The sequence below is a fragment of the Canis lupus genome, chromosome 13 (genome assembly GCF_048164855.1).
Source record: "Canis lupus baileyi chromosome 13, mCanLup2.hap1, whole genome shotgun sequence".
Lineage (NCBI taxonomy): Eukaryota > Metazoa > Chordata > Mammalia > Carnivora > Canidae > Canis > Canis lupus.
In genome coordinates, this window is record NC_132850.1 from 30,398,145 (window position 1) to 30,425,390 (window position 27,246).

Sequence of the window (27,246 nt, forward strand, 5' to 3'; positions counted from 1 at the left end):
TTATATGTTATAGATCCATTTAGCTCTCTTTAGGACACCCACAGAAATATGATTTATTTGTGTGGTTATTTGATTTATGTCTTTCACATCCCCTCAACAATAAGCTTCATAAGAGCAGAGACCTGGTTTGGTTTTCATTTGTTTTTGCGTTTGTTTGGCTCACTATGTAATCCCCATTATCTAGCATAGAGCTTATCATTTAACTGGAGTCAATAATATTTGGTAAAGGGCAAAAAAAGGGAAAATGGCAGTTAATATTTATTGAAACTTTCCTATATGCCAGACAGTGCTGAGCAGTCCATGAACAGCTGCCCTGCAGACAGACACCTCATTATGTCCCTTACACAGTGATGAGATAGAGGCTTAGAGAGGTTAGGTTATTTGCACAAGGTCACGCAGCTGGAAAGGTGCATAGCCACAGAAGTCCCACAAGTTGGACTGGGTTACTCCCAACTCACATTCGATCTATTCTGTTCTTTGTTCTTATTTGTCTTTTAATCTTTTAATCACCCCCTTTTCTACTGCAATAGCACAGTGAAGAAAGCACTAATGGTCACATTTCATACATAGCTCTCACATTGAGAAAAGTAATTTCAAGCTGCAGGTTCTTTCTTAGCCAACTGTTCTATGAGTCCAACCCTGAAGAGTGAGGAAAAGAGCTCAATACACCTGACATTCTCTCTGAAAACCTGAGGCTGGAAACATAGTGGGAGAACACTGATACAAGGAAATTTTTTATAAAACAAAACAAAACAAAAAAAAAACGGAAATATGAGTGTGAACCTATCAGCACTTAAATATAAAGAATAAAAGCAAAATTCAGATACTATTCCAAAATTAGTATAACTTGCAGTTGTAAAGGTGGAATACTTGATAGTTCTATTCTTTCTTATGTTTTGTTCACCATGTTCAGTGTTCATAAAATTATAATCATCCCAGGCCTAACAATGCTTACATTATGGTTTATCTGTGCTTCTGTAAATAACAATTTACCATAGGGCTTTTCAGCATCAGCATTATTGACATTTAGGACAAGATAAGTATGTTGAAAGGGTCTGTCATATGCATAGTAGGATGCATTTAGTAGCATCCCCTATCTACTAGATGCCAGTATCCTCCCTAATTATGACCATCAAAATGTCTCCAAATATTGCTAAATATCCCCTGAGGGGCAAAATTACTTCTGGTTGAGAATAAGTGCTCTTGGGAAATTTTTACAATTTTTCTTTCACAAAATCAGAAAAGTTGCAACTAAACTTTAAGTCTGTGACAGTTATCACTCTTCGTCTTGTCTGATGTGAAGTCTATCTAGAGAATACTCAACAATGGCTCTAAAGCTCAGTACCACCTACTTTCTTTCCAGTTTTATTATTATTATTTATTATTATTATTATTTTATTATTCCAGTTTTATACAGTTAATATACAACAGTGTGTTAGTTTAAGTTGTACTGCATAATGATTTGATATGTGTATATATTATTAAATGATTACCACAATAATCTAACATCCATCAAATCACTGAAGTATAATTTTTTTCTCATAATGAGAACTTCTAAAATCCACTCTTAAAAAAATAAATAAATAAAACCCAACTCTCTCAGCAACTTTCATATATAAATAATTGTATTATTCAGATATATAAATATAGAATATTGTATTGTTAACAATAATTACCATGCTGTACCTTACACCCCAGAATTTATTTATCTTCTCATTGTATTTATGAATATTCATGGGTAAGATCTTCTCCCTGTGGGACAAATGTTCTGATAGGCTTTTTCCTAGGAGAAGGGATAAGTGTATGTGACAGAGAAATTTCTGAATAGGGTACTGGCCTGAATCCATGACCCTTTTCCTCTTCCAACAAGCCAGGTGGCTCAATAAGTATTTATTGAATGACTAGACCAATGAAAAAACTATCCAAGGTCTCAAAGGATGTTCAGAGAATATATTCCCATTAGACATTAACATATGTTATTCAGGAAAATAGAGGAGTCAGTTGTTAACTAACTTTCATTTCACTCTGGGTAAACCAAAGGAAAGAAGTTCCTTTCAAGCTTCTCAAAATCTTTCATGGACTACACTGAAACTTCCAGTTATATGAGGAAGTCAGTCATCATATGTGGAATTTCCTAAAATTATTTGACACAAAGTTTTCAATATAATAATTTTCTAGACTTTTGTTTCAATTTGGGAATACGTTTTCAATATTTCTGAGTACATTTGAAGTAAAACAGTAATATTTAAAATCACTTGAAGTTACAATTTACCAAGTTAAGTATTTTCAGAAGACAAACTACATATGCATATTATAGGAAAGATCCTGTAATTTACTCATTCTGATGGGAAATCTGAACCATTATAACCAAGAAGTGCATCTGGTATAAAATACCTCCTATTGTTACCTATCTTAATACAATTGGCATTTTTGCTTCCCTATTCTATCATTGCTAAAATTAATATAAAATGGCTTCAGGTTTCCAGTCTGGCATGTGAGGAGTTTAGAAATTCCCATTCTATCCTAACAACAAGTAAAGCTGAACAAAATGAAAATATAAACCACTCTTCTTTAAAAGTGAAATCACAAGGCAAATCACTGCCTCCAAAAATTGAAAGACAGACAGGCAGAAACAAAGAATCACAACCCAGCAGAGCAGAAACGCACTGGCAGAAACCTCCTCAAAAGCCAGAATCAGTAACCAGTATGGGGAGCAGGGGTGAGGAAAACCTAAACTATAGTTGATTAATAATTGATTAATTGCTGGAAGTTCAGTGTGGGCAACTCTGAGAGTCAAAAACTCCTGCAGGAGCTTTCCCTTCAAAAGCCCTACTAGGTCCTCACAGTGAACATAAGAGAAAATACTTCCAGCAGGGGCAGAGGAAAAGTAACCACCTTGAATACACCAGAGCATTCTGCTCTTAACAAGGCTCTCCCTCAGATGAAACTATTTTATCAGAGCCTAAACAACCTGGAAAGAGGGAAATAGTCCACTCCAGTCCCCCCCAGAAATTCTGTCCCACCTAAGGAGTGAAAAAACTGAGAAGCGTTGATGAGACTCACAGTCCAGAGGCGCAGGCTCACATAAAGCCTGAGACCTAATCACAGCACTACAGAAGGTTTCCCTCTCCCCCACACCTTGCCACTACATTACAAAAGGCCTTTTTTTCTGCAGTTGCTCTTACATCATGTCCACTTTTCAACAAAATTTACAAGACACTAAAAGGCAAAAAGCATAGACTAAAAAGACTAAACAAGCACCAGAGGAGCCTGGGTGGCTCAGCAGTTGAGCGTCTGCCTTTGGCTCAGGTCATGGGACTGACTGAGTCCTACATGGGGCTCTCTGCATGGAGTCTGCTTCTCCCTCTGCCTGTGTCTCTGCCTCTCTCTCTGTGTCTCTCATGAATAAATAAATAAAATCTTTTAAAAATATATTTTAAAAAAAAGAACCAGAGTCAGATATGACAGAAATGGTCAGACCAAGAATTTTAAAGTTTTTGATTAGAATGCTAAGGGTTTTCATGGAAAACATAGATAGCATACAAGAAACAGGTGGATAATGAAGCAAAGAGATGGAAATTCTAAAGAAAAAAAAATGCTAGAGTTCAAAAAATCATAACAGAAATAAAGAATGCTTTGGATGGGCTCATTAATAGACTGGAAATAGCTGAAGAAAAATCTCTATGTGACAGGAAAAATGATTAATACTATATAATCACATTTATATACAGAATCTTAAAAATAAAGCACACATAACACACACAAGCCATACTCATGGATATAGGAACAGATTCATGTTCTCTGAGGCAGGGGATGAAGGATAGGTGAAATGATAAAGGGAGTCAAAAGTGATAAAATTCCACTTATAAGTCATGAGAATGTAGCATACATAACTTAATAAGACTGGGGGATCCCTGGGTGGTGCAGCGGTTTGGCGCCTGCCTTTGGCCCAGGGCGTGATCCTGGAGACCCGGGATCGAATCCCACGTCGGGCTCCCGGTGCATGGAGCCTGCTTCTCCCTCTGCCTGTGTCTCTGCCTCTCTCTCTCTCTCTCTGTGTGTGTGACTATCATAAATAAATAAAGAAAAAAATATTTAAACAATACTTTAAAAAAAAACTTAATAAGACTGTATTACATATTTGAAAGTAGCTAGGGTGAATAATGAAAGTTCTCACAAGGGATGCCTGGGTGGTTCAGTTGGTTGAGTGGTCAATTTCATATATATATATATAAAATTTCATATATACATATATATATTTTTTTACTTCAGAGAGAAAGTGAGAGTAAAAGAGCACAATCAGGAGGGAGAGGGAGAGGGAGAAGCAGACTCCCCACTGAACAGGGAGCTCAATGTGGGACTCAATCCCAGCACCCTGGGATCATGACCTGAGCAAAAGGCTAACACTTAACCAACTGAGCCACCCAGGCACCGGAGCAGTTGACTCTTAATTTTGGCTCAGGTCATGATCTCAGGATCCTGAAATTCAGCCCCACTTCTGGCTTTGCACTCAGCAGAGAGTCTGTTTGGGATTCTCTCTCTCCCTGCCCCCTGGCCCCCCCCGTGCATGCTCTTGTTCTCTCTCTCTCTCTCTCTCTAAAATAAATGAATAGATCTTAAAAAAAAAAAAAAAGAAAGTTCTCATCAAGAAAAAAAAATCATAACTATGCATGATGATGGATGTTAACTGCACTTATTATAATGATCATTTTGCAATACAAATATTGAACCATGGTGTACACCTGAAACTAATATAGCGTTATGTTAATTATACCTTGATTTTAAAAAAAGAATCTATGTATCTATGTGCTATTGATGGTATGACAATATAAACTTCTAAAACTGAAAAAGAAAAAGAAAAAAATGAAAAAAATAGAATATCCAAGAACTATAGGACAGCTAAAAATGTGTAACATATGCATAATGGGAGCACCAATGGGTGAAGAAAGAGAAAAATGAACAGAAGCAGTATTTGAAGCAATAATTACTGAGAATTTCCCCCAAATTAATGTCAGGCACCAAATCACAGGGTAAGGGAAGCTCAGAGCACATCAAGCAGAGTAAATGCAAAACAAAAAACTACACTTATTTTTTTTTAAGATTTTATTTATTTATCTGAGAGAGCTACAAGAGCATGAGCAGAAAGACAGGCAGAAGGAGAATCAGACTCCCCACAGAGCAGGGAGCCTGACATGGGATTCAATCTCAGGGCCCTGGGACCATGAACAGAGCCGAAGGCAAACACTCAACCAACTGAGGCACTCAGCTGCCTCTATCTTTTCTTTTTTAAGATTTATTTATTTGAGACAAAGCACACACCCACATGCAGAGTCAAGTGAGGGGCTGTGGGGGAGAGAGAGAGAGAACCACAAGCACACTCCTTGCTGGACCCAGAGCCCAAAACAGGCTAGATCTCATGATCCCAAGATCCCCAGATCATGACCTGAGCCAAAATCAAGTCAGATGATTAACTGACTAAGCCACCCAGGCATCCCCAAAAAACTATACTTAGGAATATCATATTCAAACTTGAGAAAATCAAAGGTAAAAATCTTGAAAGAAGTCAGAGGAGAAACAACTACATATAAAGAAGCAAAAATAAGAATTACATCTGAAAAAAAAAAAAAGAGTTACATCTGACTTCTCCTCAGAAACCACACAAGGGGGACTCCTGGGTGGTTCAGTGGTTGAGAGCCTGCCTTCAGCTCAGGGCATGATCCCGGGGTTCTGGGATCGAGTCCCACATCAGGCTCTTTGCAGGGAGCCTGCTTCTCCCTCTGCCTGTGTCTCTGCCACTCTCTCTGTGTCTATTATGAATAAATAAAATCTTTAAAAAAAAACATGCGAGGAAGAAGATCATGGAATGGAATATTTAAAAGGTTGAGAGAAGAAAAACACCAAACTAGAATTCTGTATCCTGAGAAATTATCCTTCTAAAGGAAAGGAGAAATAGACTTTCTCAGATAAACAAAAACTGAGGGAATTTTTTGCAAGAAATGTTAAAATTTCTTCAGATAGAAGAAAAATAAGACAGAACAGAAACTTCAATCTACATAAAAATAGAAGCACAAAAAGGAATAAGCGAAGGAAAAATAAAAACTTTTATTTTTCTTAATTTAACATATAACACTTGTTCAAAATAACAATGGCAACAATGTATTCAATGTACTTATGTGTGTGTCTGTGTGTGTGTGTCCATGTGTGTCTGTGTTTATGTATGACAGCACTGATACAAGGGACAGGAAGGAGGAATTAGTATTTTTTTTATGAGTTACTTGCACTACTCATGAATTGGCATAGTGTTATTTGAAATGAACTTTGATTAGTTGTAAACATATATTGCAAACTCAGTGAAACCACTAAAAAAAAATTTTTTAAAGAAGAATAATTGATGCTAAAAAAGAAAAGAAATTGCCAAAACTTTGAAGTGATCAGGCAACCAGAATGTCCTTCATTGGTGAATGGATAAATAAATAGTGGTCCATCCAGACAATGGAATATTATTCACAACTAAAAATAAATAAACTACCAATCCATGAAGAAACCCAGAGGAACCTTAAATGCATATTACTAAGTGAAAGAAACCAATTTGAAAAGGCCACACATTTTATCATTCCGACTATGTGACATTCTGGAAAAGGCAAAACTATGAGGACAATAAAAAGATCAGGAGTTTGAGGAAAGGGAGAGATGAATAGGCAAAGCAAGAGGATTTTAGGGCAGTGAAACTATCCTGTATGATACTGCAACAGGGGCTACATGTCATTATATACTCATCAAAATCCATATAATATGCAACTCATCAAAATCCATATAAAAGTATATATATAATGTACTTATAATAACGTAAAGTGTGGACTTTGGGTGGCAAGAACGTTTCAATATAGGTTCATCTAGGATAACACTGTAGTGTGGGATGTGGATAGTGAGGGAGGCTCTGGGGAGGGGACAGGGAATATGTGGGAACTGTGTACTTTCAGCTCAATTTTGCTGTGAGACCAAAACTACTCTAAAAATGAATTAGTTTTTAAAAATTAATATAAACCATATTTCATCCTTCAAGGGCTAGGATCTCTAACTTTCAGAAGGGTGCAAACAAATTTAAAAAATTAATTTGTACCTCTGAAAACATTCTAAATGGCATTAAATAGTTGGAAAAATCATCACAGAAAGAACCATCACTCAATTCTTCATTGAAAAAGAAAATAAAAAGAAAAAGAAAAAGAAAAAGAAAATCAGTAATGGGGGTAGTTGAGAAAGAGGTCTAGCAATGAAGGTGGCACAAAGGAGCTAGGAGTGAAGTCAGAGTCACAGAGAAAAGAAGTAATGACAGTGTCCTTTCCAACCATGAAAAAGGACAAAATGAAGGGTGGGAATGAAGTAGTGGCATGGTGATTTTGGAAACAGCAACTTCATGTGGTCTGTTCACAACCTATTTGGTAATTCTGAATTATTACCTGTATGATTTGACATCTCTAATCCTTTTGTCATGTAAAATGAAAATAATGATAGAAATTCTACTTTCCTGGGTTCTGAGCTTTAAAATTGAGAAAATACACATTCTTTCAGTATAGCATGTAGTGAACAGCACTTGAGTTGTTCTCATATCCATCTAACTGACCCTGAGTTTCTAGAGGGCAGGGAGTGTATGTCCTCCTCACCTCTCTAATCTTACCATGTAGCATAGTGTCTGCCATCCAGTGAGCTTAATATATACCCATTGAATACAAGAAGATGGGGAAAAGAGAGGGAGAGCGAAAATAATGGAGACAGGGAGCCAAGAAGGGAGAAAATAAGGGGAGTAATAAAGGAAGATGGAAGGGAGGGAAGGAGGAATTAGAGAAGGATGGAAGGAAAAAAGGAAGGCTGGCTTTAACAATCCAGGAAAGAAAAAGTGGAACAAAATTCATCAAAACCCAAAGTCCTTTGTCTAGAAGAGATAAGAGGCTGTGGTTGAAAGGAGCAAAGATATGTAATTGATCTAGCTGATGAATGGAGTAAGTATAAAAGGGGAATATCAAGGGGTTCAAATAATGAGTTGTATTTATGGCACTTTGTAAGCCTGTGTGCCTAATTGATCTGAATAGTGATTCAGTCCATTTACCCTATTGTCCTTCAGGATTTCAGGGCAATAAATTATAGTGCATTTGTCCTATATCCCTAGAAAATGATGCAAACATATTTATCCTTCTCTATTCCATAGAGAAAGTGAGGCAGCAATTTTGACATATAATGATATCATTCTTTGCATCATATTTTTATTTTTTTAAGATTTTGTTTATTCATGAGAGACAGACAGAGAGAGGGAAGCAGAGGGAGAGGTAGGCTCTCAATGGGAGACTCGATCCCAGGACCCCTGGGATCATGACCTAAGCAGAAGGTACATGCCTAACCAACTGAGCCACCTAGATACCCTGCAACATATTTTTAAATATCATTGCAAAGAAACATATCCTGACTGAATGTATTTCTAGCTATACATAGCAGTTTAGCAGAGGGTGAAGCAGTCCATGGAGAAACAGAAGCAGTCCGTATTCGGTCTCTGTCTCTCTCTCTCTCTCTCTCTTATATGCACACCTCTTTTAATTTGTTTATCAAAATGATTGAATTTCTCCAATAGAGAATCACCCTTTCTCCAAATTTAAATCTAGTATATTAGCTCCTGACAATTTACTGACCTCTATCAACCCCTACTCTATTTTCTAACCAAAAAAAAAAAAGAATATACCAGCTATCTTACACAAGTCTGTGTGTCCCTTTTACTCATATTAAATAAATAAATGTTTCTTTTTTTTCTCATCTCTTTTGGAAGATACTAAAGTTTCATTAGTTTGGCTTTAACTCTGCACTTTCTTCCTTTATCCACTATTTCTTTTCTTGTTTTACTTATCTATTCCTCCTTCATCCTCCTCTATTCCCTGATGGAAGGAAGATTACCATCCCTGACTCGAGCACTCATGACCTACTGGCCCCAAAAGCTACAACTGATTTAAGTAGGGCCGAGACAGCAATGTCACCTTTCTTAAGAGGCACATATACCAAAGCTGCAGCCTGACCCTGGAATACCAAATTTGAACTGAGGATACCTCAGCTGCTCTCTTCTCTACCCTCAGCAATTCATCACTGCCAGCATAACTTCAGCAAGAGCATCCAGAAAAAAAAACATGCCCCATTGTCCCTGGCTCCATCGGTTTTTGTGCTTATATTTTCAAATGCTATAGAAGCCTCCCAGCTACATTATAGTTTTTCTGGATCCTTATAAACTGAAATATTATTTTTTCTTTACATAAAATGTCTTCAGTGAAAAGGCTACGCTTTATTTTCATGTCTGAAGACTTCTGCTGCTAGCATCAGTGAGCTAGAAATAAATGTGCCCAAACAAAATGTTTTATTGAGAATGCCTCCTAGATTCATCTTCTATTTCTATGATACTGCTGACCTCTGGCGTTCAGAACACTGATATTTTCCTTAACTTCATTTGTTTTTATTGTTTTTAAGCTTTCTTCTGGAGTTTGGCTCTTCTATTAGTGAAATCTGGTAAAAATTCTACATTCAGTAATAAATAATTGCCTTTTAATGAGAGAATTGAATCTGAGAATTAGAGTTTGGGGACTTTTTAAAATATGAACTCTAAAAGTTCATATTTCTCCAGAGAAGAAACATTTTCAATTATCATCATAGACATTCCCTTTGAAACATCTCAAACTGAACATGGTCCAAAACCAAACTCCCCATTTCTCTGACAGCCTCCAGCCTTCCATTTGCTCAGACTGAAGTCCTTGGAGTTAACCTTGACTTTTCTATTTCTCTCCCACTAAAAATCCATGAGAAATCCTGTGGCTTCTACTGTTGAACACCTGAGAATCCGGCCACTTTTTACACTCTTGCTACCGCTGCTCTGTCCTGAACCACATAGACTCCCACTGGGATTATGGTGATAATTTTCTAACTGGTCTCCCAAAGGATATAGCTCTCCTGTACATGGAGTTTGTTCTCTTTAGCAGCCACTATGATCCTTTAGATATGGAAAGCAGATTCAGGCATTTCTCTGCTCAAAACCCTCAAATGCTGTATGTTGGCAAATTAAACTAAAAAACAAAACAAAATCTCAAAAGGCTTCCAGGGCTCTCAGATCAAAGGCTGAAGTCTGGAGATACTAACAAATCCTTATCTAAGCACACCCCATCTCCCTAACTTCACTTCCATACATCAACACCTTCCCCAACCCCCTTCCCCCCCAACCCCATCAACCCCCCCGCCCAAACACACACACAAACACCCTGACCTTTCCAGCTATTTCTTAAACAAAGACACTGACCAACATGACCTGAAAGTTCTCAGCTTGATTAAACTTTAAACAGGATCTTCTTGCCTCTAGGCACCTGACTTCATTTTTCTTAGAGCATTTACTTTAGAAAACGTGTAATTGTACATTCTTTCTCTGCCTCTTTGAGATGCAAATCATTTCCTTGTTTAAATTCCAGAAATGTCTTTCTCAGGGACCTGAGAGCCATGTCTTTGAAATGCAACCATCAGGGGAGATAGTGCCCCATCTCCTAGTCTCTGTGGGAGAGTAAGAGACTGACTTCCAGGTTCTACACAACCTCGCTCCCTTCCCTGAAAATATGAAAAACCACTTTTCCCTTGGGTAAAGCCTATTAATAGACACAGATGGCCTCTGAGTTACCCATCAATCCACCTCTTAACTTCCAATCCTTTGTTTGTGGAGTTCAATCTCTGACCTCCATTACAAAAGTCTTAAAAATTTTGCCTGTTTAATTTGTAGGGTGCAATTTTCTTTCATAGCACCCACACGTACTTTAGGCTCCGAGTATTTATTGTCCCCTCTCTCTATTTCTGCATGACTTGTGTGCTTACTTCCTTCAGACCTTTGTTCAGACTGTCAGCCTATCCGTGAACCTCCCTACCCCACATTAAATGGTTAATTCTACCCCTGCAAGTATTCTATACACTTTAATTTGCCTCATTCTTCTCCATAGCATTTATCATTATCTAAATTTACTATATATTCATTTTCTCTATCTCTTCCCAATACAATATAAGCTCCATGAGGGCAGGAGGTTTTTGTTTTGTTTTTTCCTTTTTTCAGATTTGTTTACTGCTGTACCTCTCACATTTTGATAAAGGTAATTAAGATGTGTTCAAGTAAGTATTTTGTTGCATGAAAGAAAAAAATGAGTTAAATCAGTGCCTTTTTGTGTCTTTAGAGGCAAAATATAAGTTCAAAATTTAAGAATTCAGTTATCCAAAACCTGGCAATTCCTGACATAAACAGGCTGAGCACCTTCATTGGTGTAGTCTGTGAAGTAAATATGTGATTGCATTCCTAATGCAATGTTACCTAGGATGTAGACAGATATGAGGTAAAATAAGAGACAGTGAAGATTAAAAGTAGATACCATTAGAAAAACACACACTTTATAGGCTTATCACTTCTCCTTAGCTTTTTCTGAATTTCCAATTCAGTGACTGTTGAAGAATCTACAAGATGAGATTTATAAGACATAGCAATAAATAAAATGTAGTTCCTAGTATAAAAATTTTTGTTCTAATAAGAAATAAAACAAGTTTGAAATGGAAATTAGGAAGAAAGTTAACTAATGATAATTGAACATTTAAAGAAAAATGGGAATATATTTTTAGAAAGAAATTTGTGGCATCTGGATGGTTCAGTCCACTGGCTTCCTACTCTTGGCTTTGGCTCAGGTCATGATCTCAGGGTCCTGGGATTGAGGCCTAGGTCAGCCTCCACAGTCAGTGGGAATCTGCTTGAGATCTTCTCTCTCCCCCTCTCTCTCTGCCCCTCCTTTCGTACACACACTCATGTGTTCTCTCTCTCTCTCTCCCTCTCTCTCTCTCTCTCAAATAAATAAATAAATCTTTAAAGAAAAAAGAAAGAAACTTGTGAACTACCAATTAATTGGAATATTTGATAGACTATATGACATCAGGAGGGAGGACCTTTACTGTGCCCTGGCCTGCATTGCACTCAACACCCCACTCCAGGCCCTGTAAAATAGCACTGTATTTCAGAACAAAGAACAGTGGTCCGAAATCTGCCACCTAACTTGTGAAATGCTAAATAGTTATCCTCCCTTAACTTAGAACTCTCCAGTGTTATTCAAAATAATAATAATAATAATAAGAGCTAATATATAGAAAGTGCTTACCATGTGCCAGGTACTACTTAAAATACATGGATCATCTTATTTACTCCTCTCAACTCTTTGAGGTTGTATTATTAATATTTCCATTTACCTGCCAAGAGTCATACACCAGTAAGTGACAGAATCAGGAGAGTTACAAAAATCAGGTGAAGATATCAGATAAATTATCACATAAAAATTGTACAGCTACTAGATAAGGGAATAAGTAGTAGTTGGCATAAGAAATGTGTAATTACCCTGCTTTCCACCAAAGGCCCTAAAATACCTAGCTAAAGGGAACTGCATAATTAATATCTATCTATTCACAGCTTGCCAGTTGGTTCTTGAGACCCTAAGAAGATTATTTATGACTCCCTCCTTTCACAACCTATAATGAACTAATTTAAATCCTGTGGCCAATTTGAAACATTTTGTAGAGACCCTATTGCCAATGGTAGAGCATCTTTAATTTTAAAAAATAATCCTAATTGCTGGTCTTGCAGCTGCAGATGGCAAAACATAAAAGTGAAAATATGAAACTGTCAAAGACCATTTTGAAACAACAAAGAGAGAAATTTGTGTTAACCTGAATAGAGGTCAAGAACATGGCATCTAGAATCAGAAAGAATTAGGTTCAATATGTAGCGTGATAATTATTAGATATTGACTTGAGCAACTTACTGAACTATTTGGAGCTGAAGTTTTTTTCATATATTAGGAAGATAAAATTAGTGCATATTTGAAGGAATATTATGAGAAATAATTTCAATAATACATGTAATTCAATGAGCATATGCCCAGCATGGAACAAACACTAAATTACTGTTACTCTTGGTGTTATTGCTGCTATATTTTGCAGAGTCACGATCAACATATACCACTTCAATAAAATATCATTTTTACCACTGATATAAATTATTAATAACTACAGTAGTATAGAATTCATTACAATATAATTTTCAACTTCAAAAAAATACTAAAACTTATTAATTATAATATGCTCTAATTTGGTTTTCTCCCTAAAATAGCTTTTTTGTTTCCTTTTCTGATAGACTACAAGCTCATTGAAGACAGAGATTGAGTTTCCTTTATTTGACTCAACAAATCTTTTATTTATTGCCTGCTATGTGTCAGCCATTATTCTAGGCTCAGAGATATCAATAATTAAAAAGAAAAAGTTCTTAACTTTATGAGGCTTTTTTTAAGGGCAAAACCTGGCAATAAACAAGCAAGTAAATATACCAAATGTAATATACAGAGAGATAGTCCCAATATCTGAATAGGAACTGGTTCATAATAGACACTCAATTAATGAATTAAATTTAATTTGATTATTTTAATATGTCTTTGTAGCATGGAAAATATGTAGAGGTATGCTGGAGTGAACTCTTTCCAGCTCAGGAGAGCCAGTTGTGTGCATTTCTTCCTAATTCTGTGTTCAGTGATTTAACTTTTGAGCTTTAAATTAGCCTGGTTAGAAGAGTTTTCACACTACAAAATTCAGCAATGCTACAAACTGCAGCTATGTTTTCTGAGAACCAGTTGTTAAACATTTATCAGCACACTACCTGATAGAGTCTGATCAAGAGTGAAATCTGAATTTTGTGGACTTCTGAAAACAAATAACCCTTAGTATCACATTGATATATTAATATATGTTAATATAATAGCACATTAATATATTAATATATTTCAGGTAGCAAAATTTACAAATTATGTAACACAGTATTAGTCTGAAGATGATTCAAAAAATATATACTTATATAAACAGAATTATTTTCTCCCAATAATAACTATCCCTTGATTATTCAGACCCATGAAAGAAGCAGAATGTAGATAACCCAGAAAATCAACCAACTAATGAATGTTTCCTCTTTAATATTAAACATACCTTTTAAATAAACAACTCGTGTTTTGAATAAGAATTTATTTAGTACAATATTGAGCATTTTTTTTTAATTTTTATTTATTTATGATAGTCACGGAGAGAGAGAGAGGCGCAGAGACACAGGCAGAGGGAGAAGCAGACTCCATGCACCGGGAGCCCGATGTGGGATTCGATCCCGGGTCTCCAGGATCACGCCCTGGGCCAAAGGCAGGCGCCAAACCTCTGCGCCACCCAGGGATCCCAATATTGAGCATTTTATATACTTTAAACATAATAACTCCCTATCTATGGAGGAAAAAGAGAAGCTTCTGGGTGTTAGCAGGAAGCAAATTTGAAATTATTTTTCTATGGAAAATCCCATGAAAATCATTTGGAAAAATATGCAGAGCTACAATGCCCTGAGCTAGAAATTTCCCAGGATCACATGCCTGGGGAGTATAAATTATTAAATCATAACTTTAAAAAGAAAAATGAAAAAGGACTTTAAATCCTGCTACAACATGAGATTTGTTTTTTAAATTTTAGTAGTATAATGTATAAAATTTATTTTGTTATGTTTTAGATATATATCCCTATTAAATATTGGATCTAGATTGTTTCTGAATCAAAACTTAAAGGAAGGAAAACACTTGTGCATCCTTGGTTATCTGGAGATCTCATAGAAGAGAAATAAGTGAGTCTTGATATAATTATCTGTTCTCAAAAATAGTTTCAAATTATATTTCTAGAATATACCCCAGCTGAAACACCCAGATTTTATTATATTTAGTTCAATAGTAATAAATGCTTATCATTTATGGAAAATGACCCCTATCCCAGTAGCAGTTCTTGGCACTTCATATGCTATCTCTAATGCCCCTAACCACCCTGTCAGGAAACTCTAATATTACAAATAAGGAATTTTGTGCTCAGAGATTAAGTATTTCCTCCTAGGTCAAACAACTAGCAAATGATAAACCCAAAAGCCTAAAGAAATGCCCTTCTGGCTCCAAAGCTCATGTGAGTTTATTGAACTTATTGGTAATTACCTACTTTTTGTGCTAATCACCCTTAATTTGTTCTATGGCAGTCTTTTTCCTTGAGGAAAGAACATAAGCATCAATTTGGCAATGGGGGCAATTATCTCCAAAAACACTACCATCCAAAACCAACTCAAAGCAGATTGAATTGGAACCAAAAGTTCTCCTAGCTTTAGTGTGGATGATCTGTTTTGATTACTTACAAATGGTACAAATTGTCCTTTTGAGTTTTTGCCAGGAGCAAAGTAGAAGTTCTGGCTTTTTTTTTTTTTTTTTTTTTCTGCCAAGCAGTTTATACTCCAATTTGTGACAAAATCGTTGTGAGTAAAAAGAAACTGTCTAGCTAGAACTTCCATTTCCAGATCAAATGGCAGCTTCTGTTAAAGAAGCTAAAAATCATTTTCAAAGGACTTTTCTACAATAAACTTTCCTTAAAGATAGCATACACCTACCCTAAGATTCGAGTTGAAATCTCAACTCAAATCTCTATTTGAGTCTCGCAAGTAAACCTAAGAAAAAAGATTGTAAGTAAAAATAGTACCGTGAGATAAGAAGTTATAGTTAATTCAAGAATAATAGATAAAATAGAAAGAGAGATACTATGACTTACACAGCCCCATGAGTCATAAATGATGAGGAAGCAGAAGGCAAGCTAAGGACAAAGCACAAGCTGACACACCTTGCAAACCTATCCCCCTTCAGGTGGGTTGTATGTGACATTCCTCAGGCACTCTGGCCAGCCCTGAAACTAAATAAAGGAAGGGAAAAACAAGTGGTTAACTAATAGAGATCACAGTCCAGTAAGACATGAGTCTCCCTCAGTTTACAAATGTCTTAGCGATTTACAAGAAAAAAAAAGCATTTTTATGAATAACCTAAATTCCAGAGGGCAACTCCCAACTGTCTTAATGTTACTGCTTTACTAGAGGGAAAAACAACCTTGACTATGGCAAAGCCTCCAGTATCTCTGTTGGTCCTCTTTACCATGTGAAAGTTCTTTTGAAAACCCCCTTTTTTCCTTACCCTCAACTCTCAAGTACATAATCAGCCACCTCTCATAAGCCTGGTGTAGCAACTCTTTCTGCCCATAGTTTCCGACCCCCACCCCACCACCACCACCCGACTCCCACCAATGCTTTAATAAAATCACCTTTTTGCACCAAAGATGTCTCAAGAATTCTTTCTTGGCCCTCTGCTCCAGACCTCACCTACTTTCAAACCTACATCAATAAATGTCAGAGGACTCGTGCCTAATTACTTATAAATGTGCCCTTCTTTATTTACAACATATATTTAAGGAGTTCTATGTGACTTTAGGAGTGAAACATGCTTGCTTATCTCTTTCTGCCTTCCTTTCTTTATCTAAATATTGACAAACATGGCAGTTAGTTAAAGCATATCAAACTTTTCAATCTCTAGTACATTTCTATATGTGCTATGAATCATATATGCATTCAATATATAGTTTCTGTAAATTTTAAAGTTTTGCTTGTGACATTTAAGTATTTGATTTATCTGAAATTTATTCTTTGCATGAGATTAAAGGTCCAATGTGTTTTTTTCTTATGTGGATACTCAATTTCCTGAAACATTTATTTAATAGTCCCTTTTTTTCTCCGTTGATCTGAGATACCATTTCTGCTATATATCAAATTTATATAGACAAATAGGTTGGTTTTCTATTCTTTTCCATATTTGCCTCAAATGTCAATATTATGCTGTAACAAATTTAAAATATAGTTTTTATAATAGTAAATCTTATTTTCTGAGGCAACTCCCTTCATTTTATGTTTCTCTATTAGTAATGGCTTGAATATTCTTGAGGCTTTGAAATTTTGTGTAGATTTTAAAATAGGCTTGTCAAGTTTCATGAAAAGAACCATTTTGACTGACATAATGTTGAATAAGCCAACTTGCAGACAATTGACATTTTTAATATATTGTGTCTATCCATGAGCATGGTATAGCATTTTATTTATTTATTTATTTATTTATTTATTTATTTATTCAGGTGTTGTTAATAACTTTCATTACGGTTTTATGGATTTCTGCACAAAAGTCTTACTCTTTTGTTATTTTATTCCTTGACATATTTTTGTTGTTTTTATAAATATATACTTTCTCACTGATTTGCTTTTTCTAAGAATGTGATAGTACGTAAAAATACAATTTACTTTTGTACATCAATTTTATATCCCAAACTAGCTAATCTCTCTTGATAATTCTAATAATTTGTAAATATTTGGTGATTTCCATATAGACGGTTAACACCTAGGAACAATGACTTATTTATTTCCTTAACTCCAATTATTATAAGGGTTATTACTTTTTTTCTTATCTTACTATCCTACTAATACCTTTAGGAAATTGATGTGGACACACTTGTTTTGATCTTCAATTTAAAGGAAATTATTTATTGTAGGATTTTATGGATAACCATCAGTTTAAAGAGATTCCTTCTATTCCTAGTTTGCCAAGAGTTAGTTGCATTCCACAAACTTTGATACATAGAATTTTTATCATTCATTATTGACTGTATTATAATTTTAATTGTTTCTTCCTTTAATTCATGAGTTATTGAGAAATATTTTAATTTCCACATATATGGATATCTCTATTCATTTTTTGTTCATTCTGACCAAATTGTATTTTTTTTTCTAACCAAATTGTACTATCAAAAGCATGCTGGGATGCCTGGGTGGCTCAGTGGTTGAGCATCTGCCTTTGGCTCAGGTCGTGTTCCTGGAGTTCCGGGATTGAGTCCCACATCAGGCTCCCCATAGGAAGCCTGCTTCTCCTGCCTGTCTCTGCCTCTCTGTGCGTGTGTCTCTAATGAATAAATAAATAAATTCCAAAAAAAAAAAAAAGAAAGAAAGAAAAGGCAAGAAAGCATGCAATGCACATAACACATTCTTTGAAATTTGTTACAAATTGCTTTATGACTAAATCTCTGGTCATTTTTCATAAATTACCAATGTGTTTGTGAAAAAAATGTGAATTCTTTAGTTGTCCAATATAGTAGATGTACAGTATTTGTTGCTCTATAACAAGTTACCATAAATTAGTCACTTAAACCAAAACTCATTTTTTAGCTCGAGTTCTAGCTCCGGTCAGAAGTCCATGGTATGGCTAAGTTCTCTGATCAGAATCTTAGCAGGACTGTATCCTTTTGGAGGCTCTAGGGAAGAGTCTACTTCCAAGCTTATTCAGGATGTTAGCCAAATCCAGTTCTTGCATTTGTAGGACTGATTTTCCATCTTTTTGTTGGCTGTCAACAATGCTGGGGACTACTCTCAGCAACTAGATACCACCCATAAACTTTGTCATGCAGCCTTTTCCATATTCAAAGCCAGCAGCAGAGAATCCCCCATGCATTTGATTCCTTCTCACGGTTCTAATTTCATTGATCAGGATAAAAAATCAGTACCTGGACCATCCAGGATAATCTCACTTTCTAAAGGTCAACTATGCCATAAATCAGAACCTAATCACAGAAATGTCCCATCATATTCACTGTCTTGAATTATATGGGACACGTACATCAAGTGTGGGGTGGGAATCTTAGAGAACATCTTAGAATTCTGGCAACCATACTAGTCTATGTGTTATTAGGCCAAGCTTACTAACCATTTGGTTAAAATTTTTTATAAATTTATTTTTTTATATTTAATTACTGGGCATGTGTTTAACTTTCCACTCTATTGATGATTTTACCAGTTTCTACTTGTTCTGTCCATATTGTCTTTATATGTATTTTATGTATTCTTTATAAACAAAGCTTTTATTCATATGTAGTAGTTTTATCTCTAGTAATTTTTTCTATCCTAATGGCCTTTCATGTGATAGTAATATAGCAACATTAGCTTTATTTGATTAGTATTCATCAGTGTGTCCTTTTCTCTCATTTTACTTGCAAACTTTCTGTGTTCTGAAGTTTTTTTCTTTTTTTTAAATCCAATATAGTTATGTTAGTTTCCAGTATATGTTAGTTTCAGGTGTACAATATAATGATTTAACAGTTCTATGCCTTACTCAGTGCTCATTATGATAAGTATACTCTTAATCTCTTTACTTATTTCACTCATCCCCTCACCCGCCTCCCCTCTGGTAACCATCAGTTTGTTCCCTATAGTTAAGAGTCAGCTTTTGGTTTGTCTCTTTTGTTTGTTTTGTTTCTTAAATTTCACATATGAGAGCAATGATATGGTATTTGTCTTCCTTTGACTCATTTCACTTAAAATTATACTCGCTCCATCTATTCATGTTGTTGCAAATAGTAAGATTTTATTCTTTTTCAATGGCTAAGTAATATTCCATTATACATATATCACATCTTCCTTCTTCGGAGGAACCTCCATACTCTCTTCACAATGGCTGCATCAGTTTTCATTCCCACCAACAATACACAGAGGTATTTCCTTCCACATCTTAGCCAACACTGGTTTCTTATGTTTTTTATGTTAGCCATTCTGATAGGTGTGAGGTGATATCTCACTATGGTTTTGATTTGCATTTGACTGATGATTAGTGATGTTGAGCATCTTTTCATGTGTCTGATGGCCATCTGTATGTCTTCTTTGGAGAAATGTCTATTCATGTCTTCTGCCATTTTGAATCAGATTATTTGGGGTTTTTTTGCTGTTGAGTTGTGTAAGTTCTTTATATATTTTGGATGCTAACCCTAATGGACATGTCATTTGTAAATATTTTCCCCCATTTGATAGGTGGTCTTTTTGTTTTGCTAGTGGTTTCCTTACTGAGCAAAAGTTCTTTTGGTTTTTTTGTTTTGTTTTGTTTCGTTTTTTTTTTTATTTTGATGTGGTCCCAATAGTTTATTTTTGCTTTTCTTTCTTATTGCTTCAGGAGACATATCTAGAAAAATATTGTTACAGCTGCCACCAAATAAATTACTGCTTGTGTTCTCTTTAGAATTTTTATGGATTCAGGTCTGACATTCAGATTCTTAATCCATTTTGAGTTTATTTTTGTGTATAATGTAAGAACATAGTCCAGTTTCATTCTTTTGCATGGAGATGTCCAGTTTTCCCAACACCATTTGTTGAAAAGACTTTTTGTCATATTTTTGGCTACTTTGTCAAAGATTAATTGACTATATAAGTGTGGGTTTATTTCTGGGGTCTCTAGTCTGTTTTGTTAATCTATGTGTCTGTTTTTGTGCCAGTACCATACTGTTTTGTTTAATACAGCTTTGTAGTATATCTTAAATCTGAGATTGTAATATTTCCAGTTTTGTTCTTCTCCTTTTCAAGATTGCTTTGGCTATTTAGGGTGTTTTGTGGTTCCATACAAATTTTAAAATTACTTGTTCAAATTCTGTAAAAGATGCTGTCAACATTTTTGACAGAGAATGCATTAAATCTGTAGATTTCTTTGGGTATTATGGACATTTTAATGATATTTGTTCTTCCTATCTATAAGCATGGAATATTTTTTCTATTTGTGTCATCTTCAATTTCTGTCATCTGGGTTTTATACTTTTCAGAGTACAAGTCTTTCACCTCTTTGATTAAGTTTATTCGTTGGTATTTTATATATTTTTGGTGCAATTGTAAATGGGATTGCTTTTTAAATTTCTCTATTACATCATTATTAGTGTATAGAAATGCAATGGATTTCTGTGTATTGATTTTGTATCCTGTGACTTTACTGGACTCATTCATCAGTGTTAGCAGTAATTTGGTGGAGTCTTTAGGGTCTTCTATATACAGTATCAAGTCATCGGAAAATAGTGAAAGTTTTGCTCATTCGTCACCAATTTGGATTCCTTTTATTTCTTTTTCTTGTCTGATTGCTATGGCAAAAACTTCTACTACTTTGTTGAATGGACATCCTTGTCTTGCTCCTGATCTTAGAAAGCTCTTAATTTTTCACCCTTGAATATGATGTTAGCTGTGGGTTTTTCACATATTGCCTTTATTATGTTGAAGTATGTTCCCTGTAAACTTAACTTGTTGAGGGTTTTTATCATGAATGTTTTACCTTATCACATACTTTTTCTGCATCTATTGAAATGACCATATGGTTTTTATACTTTCTCTTATTGCTATAATGTATTACATTGCTTGATTTGTGAATATTTAACCACACTTGCATCCTGGGAATAAATCCCACTTGATTGTGGTGAATGATTTTTTGGCATATTGTTGGATTCAATTTCCTAATATTGTTGAAGATTTCTGCATCTATGGTTATCAGAGATATTGTCCTATAGTTCTCTTTTTTGTAGTGTCTTTATCTACTTTTGTTATCAGGGCAATGCTGGTCTTATAGAATATATTTGGAAGCTTTTCTTTCTCTTTCTTTTTTGGACTAATTTAAGAATGTATTAACTCTTCTTTAAATATTTGATAGAATTCACCTATGAAGCCATCTGGCCCTGGATATTCGTTTGTTGGTAGTTTTTGATTACTGATTCAATTTCATTGCTGGTAATTGTCTGTTCAAATTTTCTATTTCTTCCTGATTAAGTTTTGGGAGATTATATGTTTCAACACATAGTTCTAGTTTATCTAATTTGTTGTCATGTAATTTTTAATAATATTCTCTTATAATCCTTTGTGTTTCTGTAGTGTTGGTTGATATTTCCCTCTTTCATTTCTAATTTTGTTTATTTGAATCCTCTCTTTTTTTTTATGAGTCTGACTTAAGACTTTTTTTCTCGGGATCCCTGGGTGGCGCAGCAGTTTAGCGCCTGCCTTTGGCCCAGGGCGCGATCCTGGAGACCCGGGATCGAATCCCACGTCGGGCTCCCGGTGCATGGAGCCTGCTTCTCCCTCTGCCTATGTCTCTGCCTCTCTCTCTCTCTCTCTCTGACTATCATAAATAAATAAAAATTTAAAAAAAAAAAAGAAAAAAAAAGACTTTTTTTCTCCTCAAAGAATCAGTTCCTGGTTTCATTGATCTGTTCTATTGAGGCTTTTTTAGTTTCTATTTTGTTTATTTCTCTTCTAGTCTTTATTATGTCCTTCTTTCTACTAGTTTTGAGTTTTGTTCTTTTTTTTTCTAGCTCTTTTAGTTGTAATAGTTGTAAAGTTAGGTTGTTATGCGATATTTTTCTTGCTTCTTGGGATAGGTATTGTTATCATTTTTTAGAACAATTTTTGCTGCATGCCAAATAATCATTTTCATTTGTCTCCATGATTGTTTTGATTTTCTCTTTGATTTTTTAGATGTTTATAAATATTTTATTTTATTTTTTATTGAAAGAGAGAGAGAGAGCCTACATATGAGGGTGGTGGGAAGAGGCAGAGGGAGAAGGAGAGAGAATATTAAGGCTGACACCAGGCTTGGTCTCAACCTTGAGATCATGACCTGAGACAAAATCAAGAGTCAGATACTTAACTGACTGAGCCACACAGGTGCCCCTCATTCATTGTTTAGTACAATAGTATTTAATCTCCGTGTATTTGTGTTCTCTCCAGATTTTTTTCTTATAGATGATTTCTAGTTCCATAGCATTGTGTTTTTAAAAGATGCATAGTATCTCTTCAATCTTTTTGAATTTTTAAGACTTGTTTTCTGGCCTAATATGTTATATATTTTGGAGAATGTTCCATGTGCACTTGAAAAGATTGTGGATTCTGCTGGTTTAGGATGGAATATTCTGATTATATCTGTATATCCACCTGGTCCAATGTGTCATTCAAAGCCACTATTTCCTTGTTGATTTTCTGTTTGGATGTTTATCTATTGATGTAATTGGAGTATTAATGTCCCCTACTATTACTGTATTACTATCAATTCTTCCTTTATGCTCATTATTAGCTGCTTTGTGTATTTGCACACTCCAATGCCGGGTTCATAAATATTTACAATTATGATACGTTTTTATTGGATTGTCCCGTTTATATTATTTAGTATCCTTCTTTGCCTCTTGTGACAGTCTTTGTTTTATAGTCTATTTTGTCTGACATAAGTAGTACTACCCTGGCATTCTTTTCACTTCCATTTGCATGGTAATTTCTTCGTCTCTTTACTTTCAATCTGCATGTGCCTTTAAGTCTGAAATGAGTCCCTTGTAGGCAGCATATAGATGGGTCTTGCTATTTTATCCATTCCATCACACTGTGTCTTTGGTTGGAGGTTTTAGTCCATTTACATTCAAATTCTTGATAGGTATGACTTGTTACCATTTTGCTACTTATTTTATGGTTGTTTTGTACTTACCTGTTTTTTCTCTCATGATTTTCTGGCTTTCTTTAGTGATACACTTTGATTCCTTCGTGTTTATTTTTTACATATCTATTACTGATTTTTGATTTGTGGTTACCATTAGATTTGTACATAATATCTTATGCATATAGCAATCTATTAAGTTGATGGTCACTTGAGTTTAAACCCATTCTTTACTCCTCCTCCCACCTCATACTTTGGGTATATGATGTCATGCTTTCCATCTTTTTATTTTGTAAATTCCTTCAGTGATTTCTATAGATATATTTACAGCTTTTGAGCTTCCTAGTTTTTCTTTCTCCTACTTATGCTCTTTCCTTTCCACTCAAAGAGTCCCCTTTAACATTTCTTGTATATTCTTCTTCTTCCCATATACCACAGGTATTTTTCAAACTGTAGCCTGAATGCTATATCTCCACTCGGCTCATTATTGTGCTAATCTCTCTAAGGGTGAAGACTGTTTCCTGTCACCCTTTTGGCTCTCCCAGAGTTGAGGATGCTGAATTTTAAAGTTCCAGGTGTTAATCTCCACAGATTATAAGAACTCACAAAATTATGCCCCTCTGGTTTTGAAAGCCAAAAGTTATGGGGTTTTGTTTCTCCCTGCGAGTTCCCTATGTCTGCAGTATCTAGTGTGGTATCTGTTTCTTTCCCCACTTCATGCCTATGGTCTCCCTCCCTCCCATGGATAGTTGATGTCTTTGAAATAGTATACAGCTGTATATGAAAATATTTATCAAATAGAATTTTCTACATTTACACTGTAATTACTGACATATTTGAATTTATTTTTGGTGCTTTATTTTGTGCTTTTTATAACACTTTTCTGTTTTTTTCCTTTTTAAAATTTTTCCTATTCCATTTTATTCCTTCTACCAATTTGGCAATAACAAAGTTTCTCTTTCCTTACAGTTATCCTAAAAATTTTAATATGCATAATTAAATAATGTCTAAGTTTATATCATATCATGCTCCTTTATGCTGAATATAGCTATACAGGTGGTGCACTTGCTCTCAGATTATGATTTCAGTGGTGCCCCCTGGAATACATCGAGCACATTATACATGATCTTACATGTTCAACAAAACTGGAAACCATTTTCCTTAACTCTGGTCACCCATTCTTATAATCTATGTATAATTGTGGTATAATATTTTAGTACTAATTTGGTTTGTTTGAACTTACAAATTAGAAAATATTGTTATTGACTTCTACATTATTTCCTTAAATTAAGCCATAAATTCGTATTATTTGCTGACCATTCTTTTTTCCCATCAGATTATTTTTATAAATCACTTTCCTTCTTCAGAATGCATTTCCTTCAGAAGTAAATTTGGTAACTTGGCAAAGATTTCAGTTTTGATTTCTCTAAATGATTTTTATTTATCTCACATTCTTGAAAAGTGAGATATATATATACATTCTGGGCATTCTTGTCTAGATTGATAAATATTTTCTTTCAGTGTTTTGATTATTTCATTGTTGTCTGGATCTGCAGCTATGTAGAATTCTGCTATGAGCATAGTATTTCTTCTTCTGTTGGTAAATTGTCTTTTCTTTCTATTTGCTTTAAAATGTAATTTTTGATGTACAATAGTCCAAGGTAGAGGGTACAAATAAGAGTTGTTTTTTGTCCATTCTTTTTTGACCCAGTGGGCTTACTCCATGGCCCTGTGGAGTCCTTGCCTAGTGTGGTGTTTTTCAGCAATTCTGAAACATTTCCAACTATTGTCTTGTCTTTCTCTAATTTTTTCTTTCATCTCCTCTGGAATTCTAATTATACTTATATTTTCCATCTCTCTTTACCTTTCTTTTATAGTTTTCATTTTTAGTCTCTCTCTGATATATTATGAATAACTTATTAAATATATCCTTCAGTTTCTACTTTCTTCAGCAATTTCTTTGTTTACCCTATCCTTTATTTTTCCACTTTCAATGATTTTATTTTCACTTTTAAATGTTCTTTTATTTTGATCACTTTTAAATGTTCTATATGGTTCCTTTTCAAATAGTTTTGGCCAATACTGATAGCTTTTTGTCCATTCTTCATATTTTTGCGTTATTTCTTAATTGTTAAAAACACTTTCAGTACTTTTTGCAAGTCTTATTTCCATATATTATTGCTATTGTTGACTTACGATTGTATCTGTTTAATTTTTTAATTACAAATTTGCCTCACTTGGAGTTTTATCTTTGGCCATTCCATAATATCTGAATTTAAAGAACAGAAACCAGAAATTATTTACCTCATCCAAGTGCCTGAGGCACTACCAATTTGAGAACACTTTATATTACATTTTTCACTTGAAGTTTGTTTGGGACATTTCGATAATGTGGATTCAAACCCAAAATTCACCTGAAAGAAAAGTTATGTCTAAAATTTTAAGAGAAGAGTATATATTCAAAGTATCTCTGTCTGCAAACTAAGTATTCTTTATCTAGTTTCCTTTCTGACCATATCATGTTTAATATGTCCTGGCTTCTTGTGAAGTTTCTCATCCTGTCCTCAGCTCTGTTCATGCCTTATACTGTTTTCATTCTTTGGTTTGTGGGCACTAAAGCCCAAACTCTGTGGCATTAAGAATCTGCAGAAACCCCAAAGCAGATGTCAGCTCTCAGGCTTCCTTATTCTTTTGGGTTCCCCCCTTGTCATTCTGGCTTCTGAGCAAATCATTTTCTTTCCTTCCTGCTCAGACATGCACTGAAAGAGATGTTTTTGTTTTACATTGTGTTGTTTACATGTGGCATATTTAGGTTATGTTCTTACAGAAAGAGCTATTCTCTGAATAAATATTTTACCATACTGCTGGAAACTGAAGATTTATATTTTCATTCTTTACAATTAATTTTCATAGAAGCTACAATTTACTAGGTAGTTACTATTTTTTAGGCACCATACTAAATTAAAATATGGCCATTTAAGAGATGCTAGAGCTGCCTTTATCTCTGAAGGTATTCTAGATCTTAGGCTTACAGGCTTCAGATCTTAATACTAAAGATTAGAAGACAGACTAAATAAGATTGAATGAATTTCCCAAATCATTTTTTGGTTAGTAGCAAAGAACAATGGTATGCATTACTATTCACAGAATAGGGCCCAGAGCTTCTGGTTTTGCCCAAAGCTTCCTTGGGCAGTATATCCACAGCAGTTCTTTACAACAATAAGCCTCTGAATTACCTAGGCAGTGTAGAATCAAGGAATCAGAAATTATTTAGGGATCACATACTTGTTCAGTACATTCTCCATCTGAAGTTTTTCAAAAATGTAATTAACACTGACCCTTCTGCTCAACCGACCTCCTTCACTTTAATGACAAATCTCTGGCAAAAGGCTAGATTCCTGTTACAGCTAATAATTTGCTTGTTCTGTCCACTGTTTGCATAGTAAAAGAAACAATTAGTGTTAAGATCCCACCTGCTATTGTTGCTTTTTGGCATGTATGTGCTGAATATCTCTAATATTTGCAGAGCCTAGGCAAGAATAGATATGAAGATTCACATGCTATATATTTAAGTATTTGAAAGTTATAAATTAAGCTAAGAAATAACCCTACATAACAACCAGAAGACCAGGATTGTGTTTAGAATTCTGGGACAATTCAGAGTTCTGTACTAGAAACTAGAAGCTTGAAGAGCCTCACACTCTTGCCTGGAATGAGATGCATTCCTCTTTTTTTTTACATTCCCTGCTATGTCCCAAAACTCAAAAGACCCCATGCACTTCTATGGAAAGGACAACCCACATTCTTCACTTCCATTAACACCCTGAAAATAGCTTTCCCTTCTCCAACCCTTTGATAGCAAGGTTCACTCTTTGGAGTTCTGTCTTAGGGGAGAGACCTATATAGTCCAAGAAATGGGGTTAAGATGATTTGAAGAGTGAAATCTAGCATCTGTGCTACTAGAGCATATTATAGAAGGATGAGCATGTCTCCATGTAGATATGTCTCCATGGTCCTGTGGAGTCCTTGCCTAGTA

General features: G+C 35.0%; 1 long non-coding RNA gene across 1 annotated transcript in view; it reads right to left on the bottom strand.

Annotated features, from left to right (window-relative positions):
• The window catches only part of LOC140602188 (uncharacterized), a 130,697-nt gene extending 103,867 nt beyond the window's left edge, over window positions 1–26,830 (bottom strand). Inside the window, exons 1-2 of the long non-coding RNA XR_012005157.1 lie at window positions 26,684–26,830; window positions 15,685–15,822 (exon numbers count right to left, since the gene is read on the bottom strand). This is a non-coding gene — a long non-coding RNA (uncharacterized lncRNA). The remainder of the gene's footprint in view (window positions 1–15,684; window positions 15,823–26,683) is intronic.
• Between the last annotated feature and the right edge of the window lie 416 nt (window positions 26,831–27,246).